Raw genomic sequence first — 24,646 nt, forward strand, 5'->3', positions numbered from 1 at the left:
ATTCTTTAGTTGATCTTTAGGACAAGCAGCCAGTACTATACATCGAATTTAATTTATACACACAACTGCTAATATAATTTTTTTTTGTTATGAAACAATAAAAGAAGAAGAAATGTATTGCAGAGTAAAGTAGAGAGAGAGTGAATTCTTATTGATATGGAATAATTTACAATGGAATAGAACCCTTTATTTATAGGGAGAGAGTGACTTAGCCACCAAGTAATAAACCCTAGAATCTCTTTAAATATAGACATTCACCATAAAATCATATTTATAACACTCCCCCTTGAATGTCTATTCAACAGATAATGTACCTCGTTAAGACCTTAACTAAAATAAAACCCAGTGGGAAAAAAATTCTAGAGAAGGAAAAAGAGTACACATATCTAACAATACGCCTTTTGGTTGCCTCATTAAAAACCTTGCAAGGAAAACTCATGGGGACAAAACCGTGTAAGGGAAAAAGAGTGCAACGCGCATTAACTCCTCCGGATGAGAGCATCAATTCACATCTTTAAGCATTTGCATTCCAATCTTGTGCACCATCTTCAAAAGATCATTGGTAGAGATTTTGATAACTAAATCAACCATATTGACTTGAATAAATATTTTGCACCTTGAAATCATCATTCTTGATAGATATATAACATCTTCATATAATGTCGTGGAATGACTCTTCAATATCTCCATAGAGGTATTCTCGCTATCATCATGCTTATGGTTATAGCAAGATGCATATGTACACAAAATGCACTTAGGATGTGGTACTTCAAGACCAAGAATTGTATATCCTTTAAGCGATTTAAATCCTTCAAGGATTGTCATATAATTTAAGTCATATAAGTCATATAATGGACTTTAATTAGATGCATATCAAGTTTTCATATCATGCTAGACAAATAAGATATCGAAAACTCATTGCACATATCATTAACTTTATACTTTCAAGTGTTTGAACTACATGTTCAAAACTACATGTCTTTCATATGAAACCAATTCTATTTGAATTGTGTCTCTTCCTTTTGGCCAATATTTTTGTGTCTATAGGCGATAGACTTGACGTCCTTATCTATAGTTAGCGCTATGATAGATGTCGCCGACAAACATTTTATATTGGTTCCAACATTTTTCATAAAGACATAACATTGAGATCTCTTCATTCATATATTCAGGTACCTGAATCTCTCATGAGATTTTATGAAGTGTTATGTCATGTGATCTTCTAGATCACTTGCCTCTTTTGTATTATGAACATTTTGATCATTTGCTCATCTTCTTAATCAAGAAGTTTATTTGAAATCGATTTGTCTATATGTTTTAAGCGTACCATAGACTTTGTCCTTCTAGGACTTAATATGAGCATTTCCAATGAGAATATAGTTACTTTCTTTGGGTCAACAAATGCGTCTGACATGCTTTGCAATATATTGCAGATGAATTATCTTTTTATGAACTTCAAAGTTCATATTATCATATTCGATGATCTAGATGTACACGTGATAATTCATTCCACGTAACTTTTTCTCAACCGTTTATCATGTCTCTCCCTCATGTTAGAAAAACTAACTTATTTTTCCTCAACTTTGAAAGCTTATCTTTGTGTGTCATGGTTTTAATCAAAATATACACCGCACATCTATAATAATAAGATGGAATTATTTGGTTTCTGACCCTGAACCACTTGTGAGGGGAGAATGTAATATACTTTCGTATATAACCTATATCAAACTGATATAGATAACTTTGTTCTCATAAGCAATAGTTTAGCTATTAAGTGGAGGCACTCAATAAATTATTTTGCTAAACCAGTTGTGATGTAAACCAACTTATCAAGATAAACTATCTTGAATAGAAAATTTGGAAATTATGCTCTAAATTAAATTATTGAGCAAGTTACCTCGCAAAACACCATGTTGCGGGTTAATAATAATCGCACATGTAGCCATCTAATAGGTGTATCTTATGTGGTATACATGGCAGATGAATGAGCCCATATTCACCTTTGATATTTCCAGCATTCATGTGATTCAATCCCAATTTTAGTTGGTCTATTAATTAATGAGAACAGGTAACATAAGAGAATTCGTAAAGAACTTTCTAGTTCTTTAATATTTACTCATGTGAATTCTCTTTTATTTTTACACATCATACTTAGATTGATATGGATAAATCAATTATGCCAACTGAATAAATTATCAATATTGATAAAGTTCAGGTTTACACCATGACATGTGCAATTATCAATAAACTTCAAGTTTATTATGATATGAGTTTTTATATCAATAAAAATCCACTTTAGTGTGGTGTTCCTTTATTTGTGTAGTACAAACTGGAGAATAAAACGGGTAACTTTTTACATATATATTACTCCACTACAAGTTGTAGTAATAGAGATATTAAATCTTTCCTTTATTTATAGTTTCAATATAACCAACCGCTTTCACGAATACTTTGGAAACTGAATAAGTTTCTTTGAGACTTACTACAAACAATGCCTTATTGATAATCAATTTTATTCCTCCAAAATAGTAATAATTGGCTCTTCCAGAACTCCCAATTAATTTGGTACTACCACATATTCATCAACATCTATATGATGAAAATCTCTTTCAAGGAGAAAGTTATACCACTATGGTCATGGTCAAAATTATATGCAAGATATGTTTCTTGCATTAATGTTATTCTTTAATAATCACATTACCGAAATATTTTGGCGTGCATTAGGTACGTGACCAATGACCATTCATGCCATAATAATGATATTATTTTCTTATATCATCTTAAACCTCCTTCTAGAGGTGAGTGTGGTATATTCACTATCACTAGCACGTTCATATTCTTTCAAGAATGAATATGCATTCATAAATCAGATGTTATCACATTCACATCATGAATGGACCGTAATCATCTATATGTGTTTTATAAAATTTCATGTCAAATCGATGACAAATATTACTTTTACAGAGTAAAGGATTATTTTGAGAATCCTTATTATTCTCATTATCACAATGATGACGATTATAATTTCGTCTATTACCACGTCTATATCCATTGATACCTTCACGGTAAAAAATTTGTCTTCTTTCAGACTTATCATATATTGCTATCATATTCTCTTAAGGGAATGATAAAGCAAATTCAATGGGACAGATTTTCACTTATTGTGCTCACGAATATACATGACTTTGATCATTGCAAGACATAGAAATTTTACCACTTCGAGTGGTTATAATTTCGTACTAACTCCATTAGAGTTATAATCAAAATTTATTTTCTTTGCTTGTATTTAAAATCAAATTATAGAATAAAAGAGAAAAATACGGTAAAATACATACCTTAAATCCAGAATTTAATTATGAAAGAAGTTCATGGAACAATTGATAATCATTATGCTCAATCCCAAAGCTTCTACTCAATTGGTTAGAGTCTCGTGCTGATAACATGTTATGAAACAATAAAAGAAGAAGAAAAGTATTGCAGAGTAAAGTAGAGAGAGATGGAATTCTTATTGATATGGGATGATTTACAATGGAATAGAACCCTCTATTTATAGGGAGAGAGTGACTTAGCCACCAAATAATAAACCCTAAAATCTCTCTAAATATAGACATTCACCATAAATAAAATCCTATTTATAACATTTTTAATATTATTAGTATAGATTAACCTATTATACCATATTTTGATTTACATGTTACTAATTGCATTAAAAAAATGTTACTAATTGCATTTATTGGTCGTCACATGTATGTAAACTTTTATGTGAAGTGATGCGATATCAGTATTTTACACTCTTAGTCAATCACACATGCTCCAAACAAAACTCAGGAATCGTGGTCAACTTAATGTTATGCGTCAAGAGTATTGAGTTTTTAGCTTAAAATGGTGTGAATGGAAAATAGGGAGAAATAATTTTTTTTTAATTTTCTTCATTTACAAAGGAATATTATTTTATATTGGAGAAGGAAAAGATATTTGTTTGGTATATACACAAATGCACTTCTTCCAACTCGTATAGAGTTGAGAAGAAATCAAGTTTCGTGCCGTCGTTGGCTCGAAAGCCTGCAACTTTTGAGTTGCACCTCTTCGTTCTACCCAAACGTTTGCCTATAAATACTTGGCCATTTTCTCAGATTTTCCTTTAAAAAATTCTAAAAGTTTTTCTTTCTTTATGCATTATTTTCTTACAAAATAAAGTAAGTGTGATTCACTATCGCCATTTGTGTTCATTGTATATTGGTTTTTGAAATACCGCGATATCAGTGTGGTTAATTCATTCTATTATAGGAAAAAATAATCTTAAACTTTGAATACTAGGAGGAGCTTAAGTTCCTTAAGAACAAACTGTACAGACAATGAACTCGAATTTTTTCTGCTTCTTCTACATATCTATTTTTCGTTGTTTAAGTTTCAAAATTTTATTTTCCGAATACAGATTAGTAACAAAGAGTAGGTAGAAACATCGCACTCCTTCCTATTCAAAATATTTCTTTTGTTGGTACTTTCTTCCTAAGATAAAGATTTGCTTATTTTAAAGTTAGAGACTTCAAACTTCTAAACTAGTGTATTTGCGAACTTTCTTTATAAATGTGTGTCATAATTGTGATGTCTTCACGGCATTATTTGTATTTATGATTTACTGTCAATGTCGCCTTCCTCCATGTTAGAGAAGTTAATATCATTCATAGAAGTTTCATTCTTTTAGGGTGTGTTTGGTATAACAGAAAATGTTTTCAAGAAAATATTTTATTGGAAAATAATCTTATTTATTTTCGGTGTTTGGTACGCAAATTAAGGAAAATAATTTCTCAAGAGTATTCATAAATAATTTAGATACAATAAACATGAAGCCATAAACGTTCGAAATTTGAAGACTACAAAAGAAAAAAGAAAAAAACAAACTTTTTTGTGCGGGGGTAAGGGGGTGGGGCTTTTTTTTTGTGCGGGGTGGTGGGGTGGGGGTGGGTGGTGCAGAAAAACGAAAAAACAGAAATTTAAAATTACAAAAAAAAAAGTAAAAAAAAAAACTTTTTTTGCGGGGGTGTAGGGTGGGTGGTGACGGAAAAAAAACTGAAATTTGAAAAAAAGAAGAAGGGTTAGGGGGTGGGGGTGGGGGTAGGGGTAGGTTGGGTGGTGACGAAAAAAAATATTTTTGGAGAGAGGGGTGGGGTGGGGTTAGGTGGGTTGGTGAAGGTGGGAAAAGTTGAGAAAAAGTTTTGGAAAATGTTTTTCCTTCTCTTGATAAGGAAAATATGTTCCTCCAATTGGAAGAAAATGAGTTCATAAGGAGAATGTTTTCCAAAACATTAATATGAAAAAATTGACAAACATTTTCCGAAAAATATTTTCATTCATACCAAACACACCCTTAATTTCCTCTACTTTGTAACATGGTAATTGATTTATATAAGGGCGTTCTTAATTAATTAGTATACGTTTCTTTCTGAACGTTAGTTAATGCATATCCTGTTTGTTGCGGACTTCATTTCAAGCTAAAGGAAGTCGTTTAGACATTCACCCTAGATAGAGTGGGCGTTTGGACATAACAATTGTAAAATTCCCAATAAACGTGATTTTTTTTAGGTGAAAATAGTATTTGAAAATTAGAATAGTGTTTGGACATGAACATAATTTTGGGCTGTTTTTTAATTTTTATGAGCGATCTGAGTGAAAATTTTGAAAAACAGCTTTTTGGAGTGTTTTAAATTTTCAAAAAATTCCAAAATTCATCTTTAAGTGAAAATTGAAAATTTTATGGCCAAACACTGATTTGGAAGAAAAGTATTTTTTTTAAAGAGTGAAAAAGTTCTTATATCCAAACGGACTCACAGGATTAAGGGATCGAGTACCAAGTACAAACTGTCCTAACGCCAAACATTATAGCCAATTACAAGCCAACCTGCAAAAGTAAAGACAAAAATAAAAAGAAAACCAAGGTAGTAAACCTGATATGGTTTTGTTGAATTCAGCTATCGATGGAGCTCTGCCATGATGATTGAGCTGAACTACACTATTAGCTAGAAGAAGGCGGTGTGCCCCGCAGTATTACGTCGATGTTACGCCCTCGCAGTATTATATTACGATTTACACCACGCAGTATTATATTATGATGATGTTGCGCCCTGCAGTATTGCATCGATGTTACGCTCCGCAGTATTAAATTACGACGATGTTATACCATGTAGTATTGTATGTTGAACTTGTCGTAAGATAATTGACCTCAATTCAAGGACAAGATTATTTGGAGATTATAAGTATTATGCTATTTCAAACAAGTTCGTGAAGGTGAGAGGGTAAGCAAATCGAAGAAAGTGAGTTTCGTCGAAGTTTGTCGTTTGAAATAAAATATGGTCCGAGCTATAATACCCGATATTTATGGACTAGTGTCATACAAGGTACCACATGACCATAATAATAAGGTATACAAAGTATGTTAAAAGTGAGTAGTATTTTAAGTAATTTGAGATAATTCCTAATTATGTGGATAATTGGATAATTATTGATTAATGGGGATTAACAAACTAATTAAGGAATTAAGTGAATGATTATTGGATAAGGACTAACCCCTTAACGTGACAGCCCACAAAATCACAACATATGACTCTTAAATTATTCTTCAAGGTTGCATTTTAAGAGATTTGGGTGGCCTACTAAGCCACAAAGTAGGGCCCACTCCCAAAGGTTAAGAAAACATTTCTAATTCATTTTTTTGAATCCCTTCGATGACAAAGGAAGCTTCAGTAACTCATTCAAAATGTTATCGACATGACTTTGCTACCAAAAATCATACAAGACTACGTAATATTATAACAACAGAATTTTGTGATTTTAAGGGAGTACGATGTAATCTTTCTCGAAGAATATCATACTGATTTCCCCTACTTCGATCCACCGTTACATGTTTTGTCGCAATCAACGTGTATGGGAGGGATTGTCAAGAGAATCAGTTTAAGTATGTTAAGGCTATCCCTTTTTTTTTTTGGCATGATCCAAATGATACAAACAAAACTAGCAAAAACATAACTTTCATAAATAACTCTATTCATAGAAGTACTAGGGGTGTCTATATTGTTGATTCCCCATGTGACATATTATTATATCTTCTGTTCATGGGTCTCAGAAAATACGTAAGTTGATAAAGTTTACTTCATGATATTAATCAAAGGCATAATGGTCTTATGACATTCCGAAAGATGTTATTGGCATACTTCTCATGCATTGCATTTATGTACATTGACCCATGACCAGATGACATTATATACGCGTATATATGTATATATATGTATATGGAATATGGGAAAAGGTTACGACGTTATATACGCACTACCACCTAATCAGCTGGCATACGTTGATGATTTGCCCACATCGGCCGAGATGATATGATAGGACGCCCTCAGAGGCTTGATGATATTATGAACGCATATACCGTGCATGGTATGACATTTATACGCATATGCATGACATTATATATTAAATGATTCAGAGAGATATGCAGATATACATGTTGAGTCTTTTACTCCATGTTTCTCTCATGTATATTGTTTACTGATTTTCATTCCTTACATACTCGGTAAATTGTTTGTACTGATGTCCCTTTTGCTTTGGGACGCTACATTTCATGCCCACAGGTCCCGATAGACAGGTTGAGAGTCCTCAAAGTAGGTTATCAGCTTAGTGGAAGATGTTGGTGCGCTCCATTTCACTACTAGAAATACGGCAAAAACCGACCAACTTTTCGTCGGTCAAAAAATCCGATCAAAATATTTTAATTTTTAATTTTTTTTTACAAAACCGACCAACTTTGGTCAGTTTTCTTTGGCGCAAAAATGCGAAAAACTATTTTTGAGTCCCGCGAAATTTATTTTTCAAGAAACCGACCAACTTTGGTCGGTTTTTGCAATTAAAATAAATAAAAATTAATATTAAAAAAATCGACCAACTTTGGTCGGTAAATCCGACCGGTCATTTTAAAAAACCGACCAACTTTGGTCGGTAATTTTATTTTTTAATAAAACCGACCAAATTTGGTCGGTTATTTTCGTGCAAAAATACAATTAAAGAGTATAAATAAAAAATAAAACAATCTTAAAATAAAATGCACCAATGGTCTAGTGGTAGAATAGTATCCTGCCACAGTACACACCTCGGTTCGATTCCCAGATGGTGAATCTTTTGATTACATAATTAAAATACCGACCAACTTTGGTCGGTTTTTTTTGTAATATTTTTTTTGAATTTAATTGACTGACCAACGTTGGTCGGTAATTTCCGACCAACTTTGGTTATAACGACCATCAAAATATCGTCCAAGCGTATTTGGTCACATTTTGTTTGGTAATTGGCCATGTCACACCTCCTTTTTCCGCACCCACGAGGGCGCATGGGAGTTTTTCCAATTAAAGGACAATCGAAACGGGATTGGTTTATTTATTTCAGAGTCGCCACTTGGGAGATTTAGGGTGTCCCAAGTCACCAATTTTAATCCCAAATCGAGGAAAAGAATGACTCTATATTACAGTCTGCGTACCAGAAATCTGGATAAGGAATTCTGTTAACCCGGGAGAAGGTGTTAGGCATTCCCGAGTTCTGTGGTTCTAGCACGGTCGCTCAACTGTTATATTCGGCTTGATTATCTGATTTTTATACAAATTGAACATATGTGCAAATTTTAACTTTTAACCGCTTTTGTCGTTATTATTATTTTACAAGAATTGCAACGTCGTGAAAACATATCTCGAACCGCGTTACATCAATGTACCCGTGGTTATCGATATATCTCGACTCGGTTGAGATTTGGATTTGGGTCACATAAATGTGCACCCGAATTAAGGAAAATAAATTGTTAAAGGCGCGCCTAAAGCAACTAGCGTCTTGTTATTTTGGGGAAGGTCGTAAAAATTCGTTAAACGGCACATCCCGAATTCTAAATACTTTAATATATACATACATTTAGAGGGCCCCGCAGCTTTGTACATTTTTGTTTGTCGAGGCTCGTCTCATTCTTATTTTTTAAAAGGAATTTGCGACGTCATGGACATGCATCTCGAACCACGTCACAATCAATGTACCCGTGATTAGAAACACATCTCGAATCCGTCGAGATTTGGATTTGGGTCACATAAATGTGCACCCGAATTTAAGAAGGTAAAATTATTAAATACGCACTTAAAGAGGCTATCGCGTTATTATTCCGGGAGGTTCGTGAGATTTGCTAAACGACCCACCTTGGAAACTAAATGCTTCGATATATACATTTAACGAGGCCCCGCAGCTTGTGCGTTTTTCTTTATCTTGTCGAGGCTCATCTCGTCCTTTTTTAAAAGGATTTCCTATAGCAACTACGTTTCTTGTCGCGTTTGTCTCTACTAATTGAAAACAGAGATAGTCCTAGTTAATTACATGCTTGCAGGCTTATTTATGGCAGGATTCAAAATGCTTTTACAGAATAAGAAAACGTGATTACGCATATGGACAGCTGATCGAACATTATGGGCCCAAATCCAGCTCATGCAGGATGGGCCAGACCTGGGCCACTATTTTTCCGATGCGGGCCTGCTTGGTCTGTTTCGACCTGGGCTCGACCTTCATGAGGTTGAGGCCCTGAACTGGTTCTTTGTTCTAAAATGAGTTTATCAGTTATATGAGACCATTTAACAGAAGGGAAGGAACTTAACTAGTAGTGGATAGTTTTCATGCTTGGCCTACATTAAAGAATATGCTACACAATTAAACTAAGTCTAAGATACAACCTATTGCATTGGGAATATTTTCACCTAACAGCATACATATATAAACTAACATTCAACTAATCTACATTGATACATACCAGGCATGCAGGCTACTTCTATTATCCAAACAGGAATGTAAACTATTATACATTATATGAGATTTAACATAATAATCTATGTATATATAAACATCTGCAGATCTTCTCCTTTACATTCATGCTCAAACTTTTCAAGTTACATTGGTAGTATATTTGTGTACCTGGTATAGAGAACAAAAGGAGGAAGAAAATGATCAGCTGAGTGGTACGCAACAAGCACAGCAACAGCAGATAATAGCACAACACAGCAACGACCAAACAGTCACAATGATGAAACTCAACAATGCGATCGAGCAATGAACAAGCGATCCCAGAAAACAGAGTAGAGAGACAGTAAGAAGCCCAGGATATCGAATGTAACAGCAACAGAAATCCAATGACCACAAAAAGCTTGGCAAACAACCAACAGCAAACAACAAAGACAGCCTGACCACCTTGAACTCTTACACAGTTTCTTTTAGACAATACTCATTCACAGTGTTCAGAAATTTATTTCTCTTTTTTTCTTCTTCTCTTTTTTTTCAGTTTTCTTACTCACAGAATCTCTCTCAAGACTAAAAATGTCCAGTCCTTAAGAAAACTCTTTTCCCAGGTTTCAAAAATCTCTCCAAAAAAATCCTCCCTTTCTCAATGGAAGGTCTGCCTCTTTTATAGCCTGAATTCAGCACTTTACAGTCTGTGTGACAACTCTAAATTCCCCCTCCCTGTTGTTTTTTCCCACTCAGCTATTTTAAATAAACAGACTCCCATGACATCCCTGACAGCCCCTCTCTTAACATTTATTAAACTAAAACAGGCCATGGGCAGCAAGAATATAATCTGACAGCATGTGCTGTCAGACTATTTTAATCCAAAAGGGCTTTATGCACATGTTGTGCACAAGTGCACATGCCCTCCAATTCTAACTGCAACTAAACAAAATCAATCCCTTTATATTTCTGATCCAAATACATCAATTGTAAATAGCTATAGTCGATCTTCAATTTTGATTCAAGCAATGTTCAACGAGACAAATCAAGCTGTTACCATTCAAACAGCTAAAATTATTTAACGCCATGTATCGAATCGACTATACTAATTACAACATACACAATCAAAGCCAAGGATTAGAATCAAACAGTATCAGCAAGGGGTCAGATTGCACATGTCAATACAGAGGTTAACTTGGGGATTGATTACTCAAACAGTTTCAATTCAGTAAGTTATGCAGTTCACATACACACGCATTATCAGTGAATGAGGAAACATTTGATCAAATAACAGAGGTCCAGGCAAGGTGTGAGAAAACAGTTGGTAAAATTCAAAACACAATTTGAACAAGATGTTTGGCCATACAAATAGACCTTTAACACACACACGAACTGGAATGAAGAAGAGAAGACAAACTTACCTTAAAATCTTTGAAAGAAAAGATCAGGAAAATCAACTTGTGTTTGAACAGACCCTTCTCAAAGTTTAACGGACTTTAATCGAAGTGTTTCTCAAATGAGAAACCCTTCGATTAAGGTCCATTAGACCATAAACTCTTGGTTTAAACAGGCACGGAACAGGCACGAGGAACCCTTAATCGAAGTGTCACGAGGAACCCTTAATCGAAGTGTTTTGAGAAACACTTCAATTAAGGTCCATTAGACCATAAACTCTTGGTTTAAACAGGCACGGAACAGGCACGAAGAACCCTAGGGTTCGAAACAGCAGATCTGGATTCGTGTTTCCCTGGTCAGATTCGGACCAAACCAAACATGGTTTGGTCACGAGGGAGGTTCGGGGACTGTCTAGTGTGAAGATGGTGAGGTTTGGTGTAGGTCAGAGTTCGACTCGAATCTTCAAATGAAGATTCGAGACGAAGGAAGGTGATTCGAGGCTAGGGGGTAACAGATCCATGTTCAGGAGAGTGAGATGGTCCTAGGGTGTTCAGGAGGTGGTCATCGGCGTTCATGCCGCCGGGTTCTGGTGAAAGGGAAATCAGGGCGGCTGCTAGGGTTTGGGGGGTTTCAGTGTTTGGTGAAGACGATGAGTGGAGGGGGGGTTCGAATAGGGGGCGTGGGGTACGATAGAAGGTTTATATACGGAGTAGAGGATTGGATCCGGGCCGTTAGATCAGATGATCTCAACGGCTTGGATCCGATGGTGAGGGGTGAGACGAGGTCGTTTGGCATTAAAACGGGGTCGTTTGGTTTAAGTGAGGGGTTGGGTTGAAATGGTTACTGGGTCGGGTTATGTTAAACGGACCTGGGGGTGTGATCCTGGCCGTCGATCCACTTGAGATCAACGGCCCAGCTTAAACGGGACAAAACGATGCCGTTTGGACGCTTAAAGGGGGCGGACCATTTTGCTCATGGGGCCAGTTCATTTTGGGCCTATTTTTGTTTGATTTTCTGGCCCAAAAATGGGTGTCCTCCATTCTTTTCCACTTTAATTCAAACAAAACCCTTAAATAAAACAATAAATAAAATTATACACCCACAAAATTAATATCTAATAAAAATCAACTAATGACAAGAAACACTTATGCATATATTTTGATTTTCTTTTTCTTTTTTTGGAGTAATTCTCGTGAAGCAAAAATCACGTGCTTACAGGCCATAACCGACCAAAGTTGGTCGGTTTTTTTGGTCGTATTTACCGAATTTCTAGTAGTGTTTGCTCCGGAGTTGCTTATTTGGTCAGTATGATTTAGACATGTATTGATTGGTATGTCGGGGCCCTGTCCCGGCCTTATGACGTTTATGTACTCTTAGAGGCTTGTAGACATATATCATGTATATGAAAGATTGTATAGCCTTTTCGGCCTATGTTCAGTGTACGAGTGATTATTTTGGCCTTATAGGCCCGTATGTCATATGTATAAGTCAGTATGCGAGGTTTGGTCGTTTTATGTTGAGTGTTCCCTCGTGTTTTATTCTTGTTACCTCATACGGCCCTTCTGGCCCATTTGCTCATGTTGATGTAATAAGAAAGATACGTTATGTTGGTACTCGGTTGAGTAAGGCACCGGATGCTCGTCGCGGCCCATCGGTTTGGATCTTGATAGACGGTTACAAAAATGAATATCAGGGAATATTCTAGAAGATGAGAGAGAAATTGTAATATTCTATTCCAAAAGTAAATTGTATCTGTAGATGGATATATAATGTGTAAACTTAATCTAACTGTGGCTAGTACAAAAGCTAACTCTAGTTACTCTAACTCTAGCCTAGTCTAAGTTAGTTATAGCTAACAAGTGAACAACTAATAAAGCTAACCACCAATATCACTATTAATCTCAACGCTCCCTCTCAAGCTGGAGGGTAAGAACAAGCTTTCAACCCCCAGTTCGCTAAGCAAAAAACAATGTTGTGCCTTTCTAAGACCTTTAGTGAGGATGCCAATTGTGCTTTAGTGTTAATGTGCTAAGTCTGAATGAGGCCCTGATGTAGCTTTTTCTTCACAAAATGGCAATCAATGTCAATATGTTTTGTGCATTCATGAAAGATAGGATTGGCAGCTATTTGAATAGCTGCTTTGTTGTCACAGTGCATGGTAACAGGTAGCTGAACTGTAACTCTCAGCTCTTTGAATAGCCCAACTAGCCATGAAAGTTATGCAACAGTGGAGGCCATACTCCTAAATTCTGCCTCTGCTGAACTCCTGGAAACTGTGTTCTGCTTCTTAGATTTCTGAGAAACTAAGGAGTTTCCAAACTTAACAAGGTAACTTGTGACAAACTTTCTAGACAATGGACATGCTGCCTAGTCAGAGTCACAGTATGCAACCAAGTTGTTAGACCCCTCTGAACACACCAACAGTCCCAATCCTGGTACATTCTTTACATATTTGATCACCCTTAAGACTGTATCCATATGAGATCTCTTTGGCTTATGCATGAATTGACTTAGAACTTGGACAACATAAGCTAAATCAGGTCTAGTCATGGTCAAATATAGTAGCCTTCCTACCAGTCTTTGGTAAGGTTTAGGATCACCCAAAATGCTATCATCTGTATTTGTGCACACCACAGCTTCATCAAATTATAATGTTGTTAACCTTTTATTACACTCTAATGGAGTAGATACGAGTTTAACTCCCCCTAACCCAGAGTCAGTGATCAAGTGAAAAGCATATTTTTTTGGTTCATCAAGATGCCAACTTTACTTTGAGCAAACTCTATGCCCAGAAAGAACCTGAGCTCTTCTAAATCCTTCATCTTGAACTTCTTTTGTAGGTTGGATCTAGTAGTCTGAATCAAAGTTGCATCATCGCCAGTAAACAAAAGGTCATCTACATAGACCAACACAATGAGTAAGGCTGAGCCTTATTGTTGTGTGAATAAAGAGTAGTCGAAATGGCTTTGAACAAAGCCCATGTCTTGAAGAGCCTCCATTAACTTAAGGTTCCATTGTCTGGAAGCTTGTTTCAAGCCATAGAGTGACTTCTTTAGTTTACAGACTTTAGATTTGGACTCCCCCTTGGTAGTGTACCCTTGTGGACGTTGCATGTATACTTCTTTAAAGAGATACCCCCTTGTAAGAAAGCATTATACATATCCATTTGATAGATGTACCAATGCTTAGAGGCTGCTACAATAATAATTGATCTGACAGTAACCATCTTGGCTACTAGGGAGAAGGTTTCCTTGTAGTCCAGGTCTTCTTGTTGACTAAAGCCTTTGGCTACAAGTTTGACCTTGAATCTCTCTACCTCTCCATTAGCTTTGTACTTCACCTTGTATACCCACTTACAACCTATGGGAGTCTTGCCTGCAGGCAAGTCAATAATGTCACATGTGTTATTTTCTTCTAAGGCTTCCACTTTTTGCTGCATGGCTGTCACCCATCTAGCATCTCTTGCAGCGTCAATATAGTATTTTGGCTCTACAACTGAAGTGTGTGCTAAGAGACACTTTGCATAGGAAGGGGACAAATTGTCATAGTTCAAATAGTTTGACATTGGATATGCACAGGAAGTTGAGACAAAGTCCTGCATCCACTTTGGTGTACCTGTAGTTTTGGGTTGTTTTCTGATTGCAATAGGTAATGTGTTAGTGGTACCTTGGTATTGTGGGAGATTCTTAGTAGCTTCACCAATTGATGGAGGGAGAACATCAAGTGAAGTCTCTACTTCTTCATGAATTTAATTAGAATTCTGTATTTTACCAATATTTAGAAATTTATCACATACAGAGTCTTCAATCTGAGTAGGTTGAGATGCATCATGGATGGGTGGCACCTCAACTGCATCAGCTGGTTGAAGGACGTGAAAAATAGGAATGGAAGACACCTTCATGTGCTTGAAAGGAAAAATCTGCTCCTTAAAGATCACATCTCTACTAACCAGGAATTGCTTGGAGTGCAAAACACTACAAAAAAGCGGTGAAATTCCGGCGGTTAATTATGGCGGTTATTGAAAAACGTCGCAATACACGTTATATTATGGCGGTTAAGTGAACTGCCACAATTCCGCATTTATAAAATGGCGGTCCAATACATAAATGGCGTTTTGAACCGACATTATGTTTATTTTATTTTAATTTAATTTAATTTTCACATATTAAAAAAGTAATACTTCTCACTCACACCAATTAGAAGTATTTGGAACTTCCTCCCATCGCTCTCTCACCCCCAATTTCTCAAACCCTATTTTATGCAATCTCCCTCTTTCCCGCTCACCAACCTAGACCAAATCATTGGCATGTATCGCCGGATCATCGTCGACTCCTTCTTATCTCATCTGATGTTTTCCTTCCTTCCCCTCTTCTCGCCATCGAGACTGTAGCGTCAATAGGGAAGAAATTACAAAGCTTCTGGTCTCCGGATGCTTGCAATGCGTTCTTTTGCCCTGTTGCGCCTTTGATGATGTCAATTCCCATCTCCAAACAAGGTTCAGCTAGGTCCTCTCTACTTCTCTATGTTTTGATTACTTAATGTGGATCTAGGGTTATATTGCGGGTTCACTTTTGCGCTATCAATAGTTGGTGGATCTGTGCTTAGATTGCTTTTTTATTTAACATTGTATATATTTGTTGCTCTAAGGAATGGTTTCATTTGTGGTGGAAATTTGGCTGACAAGCAAGAGTGTGTATGCAATTGAGGTTTTTTTGGTCTTTTATTGTTATATCCTCTGATAGAGCTATGAAATTGTATTGGTCGAAGGATTGGATTCTTCTTTTGGAATTGACTGTAGTATCATTTGGAGAATCATAGAAGGAAACTGGATGAGATTAGTATGGTTGTGTACTCCTTTTTCAGTCTCTCTATTTGTTTAAAAAACTTAGCGAAGGTAAAAGAGGCTATCTGTTCAGCTAGTTTTCTAGATATTTTTTTGCTTGAGTAAAATCGGTGTGTTTTTGGAGGTAATGAGATGAGCTGTATGTATGCTCGTTTTTAGGAAAAAATTTCTTTTTATCTTAAAGAAGAAAGACCTGCAAAAATAAAAGAGGGTAAAGGAGCAAGGTGTGCTCTTACATTTAGATTATAATTTTATTCTTAAAGGAGATTGTATAAATAATTGGTCTCTTTTAAGACATTTGAGTATCAATCATTTGATAAAAATTTGATTTTATTCCTTGGTTGAACAGAATTTATTATTGAGAAACGGCGACATGTGTTTTGCTACTTTCTTTTTTAAAGATTCTGAGTTTAACTTGTTGATCCTTCCTGAATTGTTTGTGTATTCAAAGATATATTAGCAGGGATAGAGGAGCATATGAACAGAGGATTGTATAGTGTCCTTACCTAATTTGAAATTGAGGCTTGGTTGATAGAATCAAGAGTTGTATGTGTGTGGAGTGGTGTTTGGTTGTCATTTACTCATATTGTATATTCTTGTGCAAGCTATTGAATTTTGTAGGTTGAATAATTGAGTTGTTCTACTTGAATTAATTTTATTACCATTTGCAATGCTGTTGTAGTCTTTCTTTGCTTCAAACTAGGTATTGCAAACTTGGCTGCATGAATTGTGTTTGGTGTTTGTGAGAATTTTTTGCATAGGCTAAGTTTGCTTGCCCATATTTCAATAGGCTTTTAGGTAAAGACTTCTGTATTGATAATATCTCATTACTAATTCAGTCATTTTTTTACCGTAAAAGAGAAAAAACTCAGTGAATTTTTCTCTTTTTCATTCTGCATATATGGGAATGCAAATGAAATATTTTATGAGCTTTTTTATGAAGTTTTTGTAGCATATTTAATTTGACTAGTAGTAGTTCTCCTGAGATTTAACTACTAGAGTTATTCGTAATCAAGGTAGTACATGGAGTAGTCTAGTTTTACTTTTTAATTTTATTAAACTTTTGAGTAAGCAATCTTTTTTAATATATGTTTAATCTAATGGGATTGGACAAATTTAGAGGTTCTAACTCAGAAAGGATCTTCGTTTCTTGATCATGCAGGAGCCTGAGCCCATGAGCTGGGATATTACACGAAAGGACTTGGTTCTTGCTTGCTAGACATGTACAAAGAGGCCTATGAAAAGTATGTGGAACATCATATTTCTTGTGCTTTACCTTCTTTTCTTAACTTTGTCGGCTGGGTCTTTGCATAGTCAGTTGAAATATTTTATGAGCTTTTTTATGAAGTTTTTGTAGCATATTTAATTTGACTAGTAGTAGTTCTCCTGAGATTTAACTACTAGAGTTATTCGTAATCAAGGTAGTACATGGAGTAGTCTAGTTTTACTTTTTAATTTTATTAAACTTTTGAGTAAGCAATCTTTTTTAATATATGTTTAATCTAATGGGATTGGACAAATTTAGAGGTTCTAACTCAGAAAGGATCTTCGTTTCTTGATCATGCAGGAGCCTGAGCCCATGAGCTGGGATATTACACGAAAGGACTTGGTTCTTGCTTGCTAGACATGTACAAAGAGGCCTATGAAAAGTATGTGGAACATCATATTTCTTGTGCTTTACCTTCTTTTCTTAACTTTGTCGGCTGGGTCTTTGCATAGTCAGTTTGATTATAATTTACAACATTTATGAGAGTATGACTTAGATTGTTGGCTATAAAAGCTCTTATTAGTACAACCTTCTGAAGACAAGCACAATATTTCTTTTCTTGTTTCTACATATTAATCTTTGTTTAGATCAGTCATACAAATCTAATTGAAGTTTGTCGACTTTCTATAATGATTGTTACTGTCTATAATAATGTGTTTCAAATGCTTGGTATAACTTTAATGTTGATGAATCTACTACAATGTGCACGTTAGAGATGTAACATGTAAAATAATCAGATTACTGCTACATTAACTGCCCTTATGTCCTTGATCTCTTTATAGACATGAAACTTGAGGATATATTTGATACTTAGTTGAGGTTCAATAGTTTTCTTGAGGTGTGTGGAGAGAAAATACTATGACATAATCTCTAATGTGAATGTTACGTGTCCTACGGAAGGTAAAAGCAATCTTTTCCTATTCAAGGTGTTCACGCATGATTGATGATGATGAACATATATTGTAGAAGGCCATATGGTAAGTTTTAATTTCTTAGTATTTTGGTTTTAACATTATAGTAATTGAACAGTTTGTCTTCTATATTTACTCTCTTGTAAATGTAGTTTCAGTACAAAGGTTGTACTGTTTTTAACTTATCAAGACTATGAATACAAAAGCATGACGAAATCTGAGCTGTGAACTAAAATAATATATGAACTACATATTAACTACATCCATGAGATTTGTAAACTTGCTCTTCTTTGACTTTTGGACAGAATATCATTGTTTGAACAATTAATACTTATTTATTGTCTCGTCTTTTTGCAGGCACCAGATTTGTGGATCTCCATCGATCGAGTCAGAAAGATCATTGTACATGTGCCAATTAGTAACCAGTGTTTAGATCAACTATGGTGTTATTTTTGGGTCTTATGTTGAATAATTATTTGAAGCTTTAGTACATTTGATGTTGTAATTGTGGAGTACTTGTATTTTTTATACAATATCTTTTATGTTTAATTTTTTATATTTCTATCAAATTTATTACTCCGTACAACATCATACAAGATAATAAGTATAGGGTGTAGTAAATATGATAGTAAATGTAGAATAAAGAAATTACTAAAATAAAAAAAGAATATAAAATTATGACAGAACAATCTGCAATAGTGGCAGTTATTTACAGGATAATTTGGGACACTCTTTTCAATTGTGGCGGTTCAAACAGCCGTATTATGCAAATGGATAACCGTCGTATTATGAACTCGACAATTATGGCGGTTCGGTGAAAACCGCTGTACTAAGGTTTTGGCGAAACGGGATTATGGCAATTTTTAAAACTGCCGTTAATGCATATTATGGCGGTTCAAAAACGCCGCAAAACGTAAAAGGCATCGCCACTATTTCATTATTTTTTTGTAATGTATAATTATAATTAAATCATATAACGTGTATCCTTTCTTAGTAGGTGAGTATCCCATAAAGACAGCAGACAGTGCCCTATCTGAGAATTTATCCTGTCTTCTCACATTCACAGCATAGCATAAGCATCCAAAGACCTTCAAATGCTCCAAGGGAGATTCAGTGTTAAACAACATCTCATAAGGAGATTTCCCCTTTAGAATTGTGGAAGGTAGTCTGTTTATAATGTGAACAGCTATGAGTACACAATCTCCCTAAGATCTTACTGGAATTACAGCTTGAAATCTCAAATCCCTAGCCACATCCAGTATATATATCTATGTCTCCTTTATACAATGCCATTATATTGTAGATTATATACACATGTAGTCTGATGAATGATCCCCTATGATTCTAAGAATTGTCTCATATCTGAGTTAACAAATTCTGATGCATTGTCTGTTCTTGTTGTCTTGACATGACAATTAAACTATGTATGGATCATACAGACAAGCCTCTTCATCAACCAATAGGTTTCATCCTTAGCATTCATTAAAAATAATCAAGTAGATCTAGAAAAATCATCTACTACTGTAAGAAAGAATCTTTTATTATCATGAGTAGGTACTTTATTGGTTCCCCATACGTCTGCATGTAAGAGCTAAAAAGGAGCATGTGCTCTACTCTTACTGACTGAAAATGGCAATTTAGTTTGCCTAGCTAATAGACAAACTGGACATTCTAAACAATCACTAGCTGATCTATCATTTCCAAATTGCTGCTTGAGCTTGTTAATTCTCTTAATGCCTCCATAGGTAGATGTCCATCTGATGCCAAATTCTCACCTTTATTGAACTCTGATTTTTTTGTGTTGAAGTCTGCATAGCTGTGGTATGTATAATTGGTGTATTCAACTATATTTTTTGAATGCAATCTTTAAGAATGTAAAGCCCATTTGATTCACTACTAATCCCCAACACCTTGCCAGTTAAGAGATCATGAAACACATATAGGTCAGGAAAAAATGATACCAAGCATCGTAGCTCTTTAATGAGTTTTGAAACCGACAATAGGTTGTACTTAAAATGAGGAACATGAAGTACATCACTAATTTTATGATCTTTGAATATATTAGTTGAATCACTATGGGCAATCTCAGGTAATTCTCCATTTGGTAAGTGAACTGAATGACCTCTATTTAATAAAACTGCATTATGCAGTAAATCCAACCTTGGAGTCATATGATTAGATGCTCCACTATCTACAATCCAAACACCTTGATTCAAACAAGTCATTAAGGATGTAATAGTACATGTTTCCAGCTCTGCTGCATTAGTTGTAACTTCGGTGGGCTTACACTTGAGCAATTGCAGGATTTGTTGGTATTGTTATGGTGTGAAGGTGTAGTGGGATTGGAAGTGAAGGTTGTTGGAGCAGGCTGTTCAGTTGCCAAATTAGCTGTTCCTTGAGGATTGCATTTCTTCTTAAATTTGTGATCATTTGGATATCCCACTAACTTGTAGCATATGTCCCTAGTATAACTTTTCAATTTGCAGTAATCACAGTAGAGGTTGTAATTCTTCTTTGGCTTTTGCTGATTTCCAACTCTATTTGTCAACAAGGCAGCCATTTCACCAGCATCTAGACTAGTAGAAGCACTTGCCATAGTCTTTTGGCTTTCACGTTCCATAAGCATAGAATATGCCTTATTCACTGATGGCACTGGTATCATCATCAAGAGCTGACTTCGAGCCTGCTCGTATGATTCATTCAGTCCCATTAGAAAATGCAAAAGCTTTTGGCGCTCCATAAACTGAACAAATTCACGAGAATTGGCAGCGTCATAACTAGGAATTGGTGCCAAACTATCAAATTCTGTCCAAAGCACTCTCAATTTTGAGAAATAAGTTGAAATTGAGCTAGTGCCCTGCCTAGCAATATCAATTTCTCTGCGGATGTGAAAAATCCTAGAACAATTCACCTTATCAAAACGCTCCTTCGGATCTTCCCATACCGCACTAGCATTTGAGGAATACACTATTCCACTCAATAATTCTGGTCTAACACAGTTTATCAACCAAGATAATACAATCACATTACAACTCTCCCAGAGATCAACGAGATTCGTACCGTAATTCTCCCTTTTGCATGTGCGGTCAATGAAACATAGCTTATTTCAACCTAGGATTGCAATCCTCATTGCCCGGCTCCACACGGAGTAGTTTTCCAGTCCTCTCAATTGCAACGAAATCAATATAGCTCCTGAATTATCATTTGAATTCAGGAAAAGTGGATGATTGTGACCTAATTTCTCTGCAGGTTCGGTGTTATCGACTGTCGCCATTGATGATCTTCCTTCTAAGCTTCGAGATAATAAAAATTGAAGACACTAGGACCACACTATGGCCATGTGGCTCTGATACCATGTTGAATTCAGCTATTCATGGAGCTCTGCCATGGTGATTGAGCTGAACTACACTATTAGCTAAGAGGAAGGCGGTTACGGAAATGAATATCAAGGAATATTCTAGAAGAGGAGAGAGAAATTGTAATATTCTATTCCAAAAGTAAAATCTATCTGTACATGGATATATAATGTGTAAACTTAATCTAATTGTGGTTAGTACTAAAGCTAACTCTAGTTACTCTAACTCTAGCCTAGTCTAAGTTAGTTATAACTAACAAGTGAACAACTAATGAAGCTAACCACCACTATCACTGCTAATCTTAAGAGGTTTACTAAAAGATGTCAAAATAATACATACCAATAGTGTAACTTATATATACTGATTGTGTAAAAAAAAACACCAAGTTATTCAAAATCCTATCAGATAGCCTTCCATAAGAAATGAGATTTATAATCTTAAAAAGAAAAGATAAATTATCTACTATCACAAACTACAACATACCCAATGTGATCCCACAATGGAGTTTGGGGAGGATAGAGTGTGCGCATACCTTACTCCTAATATAAAAACTTATCTATCACAAATAATATAAAAAACTTTTTTGCACTATCCAATATGTTTATAATATAGATCCAATAATAAATACTACCCGTACTACATGCATGGATGTTTTCAATTAGAGCCCGTATGACTTAGCTGATTTAGAGTAACTGATAAGCATTAGGTGCTGAAAAGCACTTTTAAGTGCTGAAACTGATTTAAAAAATAAACAGTTATGTGTTTGGATAAAAGTGCTGAAATTAATAATATGCAGCTGAAGAACTGGGTATACGAAGTGTTTTGTTTTAAAAAGAAGTATTTTAGAGATAGAATAGTAAATATTTTGGTCAAACTTAAAGTGCTTATAAGCTAAAATTTGATAAGTTGGGGGAGACCAACTTATGGCTTTTGGCTTATTTTTAGCTTATAAGCACTTAACTTATAAGCACTTTTAATTTTACCAAATGCGTAGATAAGCCAAAAAGTACTTATAAGTCAGTTTGACAAGCTTATAAGCTTAGCCAAACACCCTCTTAGTTATCTCAACTGGCTGTTAAAATAACAATAAGATACCTTCTAATAACTGAAGAACTTTTATTCTATTCTTTCTACCTCTAGAACCCATAGAATTCATAAGTTCCCTCACTTCCCTCAGTCCAATGCAGCTCCTTAGTCACACTGACTTTCGTTAAACAAACTCAGCTAAAACTCAAAACTCAGATAAAACTTCGCTCCTCAGCAAAATCCTCACTCTGAATAAAATAACACTCTCTGAATCTTGCAATATGTCAACGCATTATTTTAAGCAACGTGACAGTCAAATTGGGCTGCAGCAGCAGTTGCAGACGCCCTAAACTTTCCAGCATTTTCCGCCCTAAGCCCCGCCGGCTTCCACCACCATAAAACGACCAAGCACCACCACAACCCCGCCTACAACTCCTCCTCCTCTACTTCTACTAACGCTACTACTACCACCACTATCTCTCCGGCCTACTACTCCGACACCGAGAGGGCCGTTCAAGGATTCGAAAGGATAGGCGGCAAGAGTGTCACCGTCGAGAAAGATTCCGACGACCCTTACGTAGACTTCCGGCAGTCAATGCTTCAAATGATTCTTGAAAAGGAGATACACTCTAAAGACGAATTAAGAGAGCTTCTTAACTGTTTTTTACAGCTTAATTCTCCTTACTACCATGGCGTCATTGTTAGAGCTTTTACAGAAATCTGGCATTGTGTTTTCTCCTTAAAGCCTGGAGTCGTCGGAGCGGAGTCGCCGTTCTTGCATGGCAGCGGTGGAGGAGGGTGGTGCTCACGTGATTTTTAGGTGGTGATCACGTGAGTGACATTTTTTTTTATAAGGATAGCTTTTAAGTATTTCACGTCAAAGTGTATTTACTATAGTAGCATGAAGATGTGGGACCCATACGTATTTCTTGGGTTCCAGCAATATTTTCTTGTAATGTGTTTAGCTTTTAAGGGTTAGGCAAAACGGAAAACCAAAAAAAAAAAAAAAAAAAAAAAAGGCAAAGGTGCTGTTTTCACAGTCATTTTTATTTACATTACTGTACATCCGTCTCAAAATTGATGAAGAAAAAAACTGTCGAGAAGGTGGTAAAAATGCTGTGAAAATTGTAGTATTTTACGGTTATTATAATGTAAGGTTTTTAGTTTTGTCCATATATTACCTCTCATTTTGGTTCCACCACGTACTGACGTACACATTGTATACTAGTAGTATCTTCCACCTTATCTCCACAGCTTTCGGCGACCCCTTCCCCTTCCTCTTTTTTTTTCGTTTCAAACATGGACCTTAACTTAGCGAACTGGCTTAGTAAAGTAGAAATTATTAGCTGTCAATTGTTCATAGTCAGTAGTGGAAGAGGGCGTAGCTTAGTTTCATCCATTTTAAAGATACTAGTTAATGACCAAAATGAAATTAATTGTTCTATTACGGAAGTAGGGATCCCATACGCTGGGTTAATCACTAAGGTCTTATACAATTTTATGTTGGATGATTTCGACCGGGAATTTAAACAGCTATACCCTAGTCTTTCTTATTATCGTTACTTGGTTGACTGACTTTTTGGTTGTTTAATGAACGGCGCTTTATCACTTTATTTGCACGGAGGAGAATATCAGTTAGGACTATCTGTTTCCTGAAGTCCGTAAGGTTACGATTTTGAACAGAAAGAATATACTACTACTATGCACTAATTTTTCCTTTTAATTTCTGTCAAATTGACTGGAGATCAGCTACGAGAAGAGGCCACTATAGGCAATGCAACAGTAGAATATTCTAGAGAGAATTTTTGTGTAATGTTTCTGTTATTCAGAGAGGAAAGAAGACCTTCCTTTTATACAGAGTAGTTAGTGTTTCTTAGTTGGACACTTGCTAGTCACGTGTCCTTGCAGTGCATTTTAACTCCACTTGTAACTGACTAACTAACTTTAATTGTAATATATTTTTAATACTCCCCCTTAAGCTGGAGGATGAAATACATTGAATACTCCAAGCTTGGACTATAAGTACTGATGTTGCACGATTCCTAAACCTTTG

The 24,646-nt window shown here is 35.6% G+C and overlaps 1 long non-coding RNA gene and 1 pseudogene across 3 annotated transcripts; both read left to right on the plus strand.

Annotated features, from left to right (window-relative positions):
- The first annotated feature begins 15,317 nt into the window (after window positions 1-15,317).
- On the plus strand, window positions 15,318-18,767 carry LOC107817350 (uncharacterized). Of its 3 annotated transcripts, XR_012709694.1 has the most exons (4): window positions 15,318-15,695; window positions 17,196-17,277; window positions 17,601-18,277; window positions 18,569-18,767. It is a non-coding gene; the product is annotated as an uncharacterized LOC107817350 (long non-coding RNA). The 3 variants fall into 3 exon arrangements; XR_012709695.1 differs by having other exon boundaries at window positions 15,334-15,685; window positions 17,601-18,767; XR_012709693.1 differs by having other exon boundaries at window positions 15,336-15,695; window positions 17,601-18,767.
- Window positions 18,768-22,854: 4,087 nt separating this feature from the next.
- Window positions 22,855-23,656, plus strand: LOC142180899 (transcription repressor OFP6-like; annotated as a pseudogene).
- Window positions 23,657-24,646: the final 990 nt, after the last annotated feature.

The sequence above is a fragment of the Nicotiana tabacum genome, chromosome 5 (assembly GCF_000715075.1).
Source record: "Nicotiana tabacum cultivar K326 chromosome 5, ASM71507v2, whole genome shotgun sequence".
Classification (NCBI taxonomy): Eukaryota; Viridiplantae; Streptophyta; class Magnoliopsida; order Solanales; family Solanaceae; genus Nicotiana; species Nicotiana tabacum.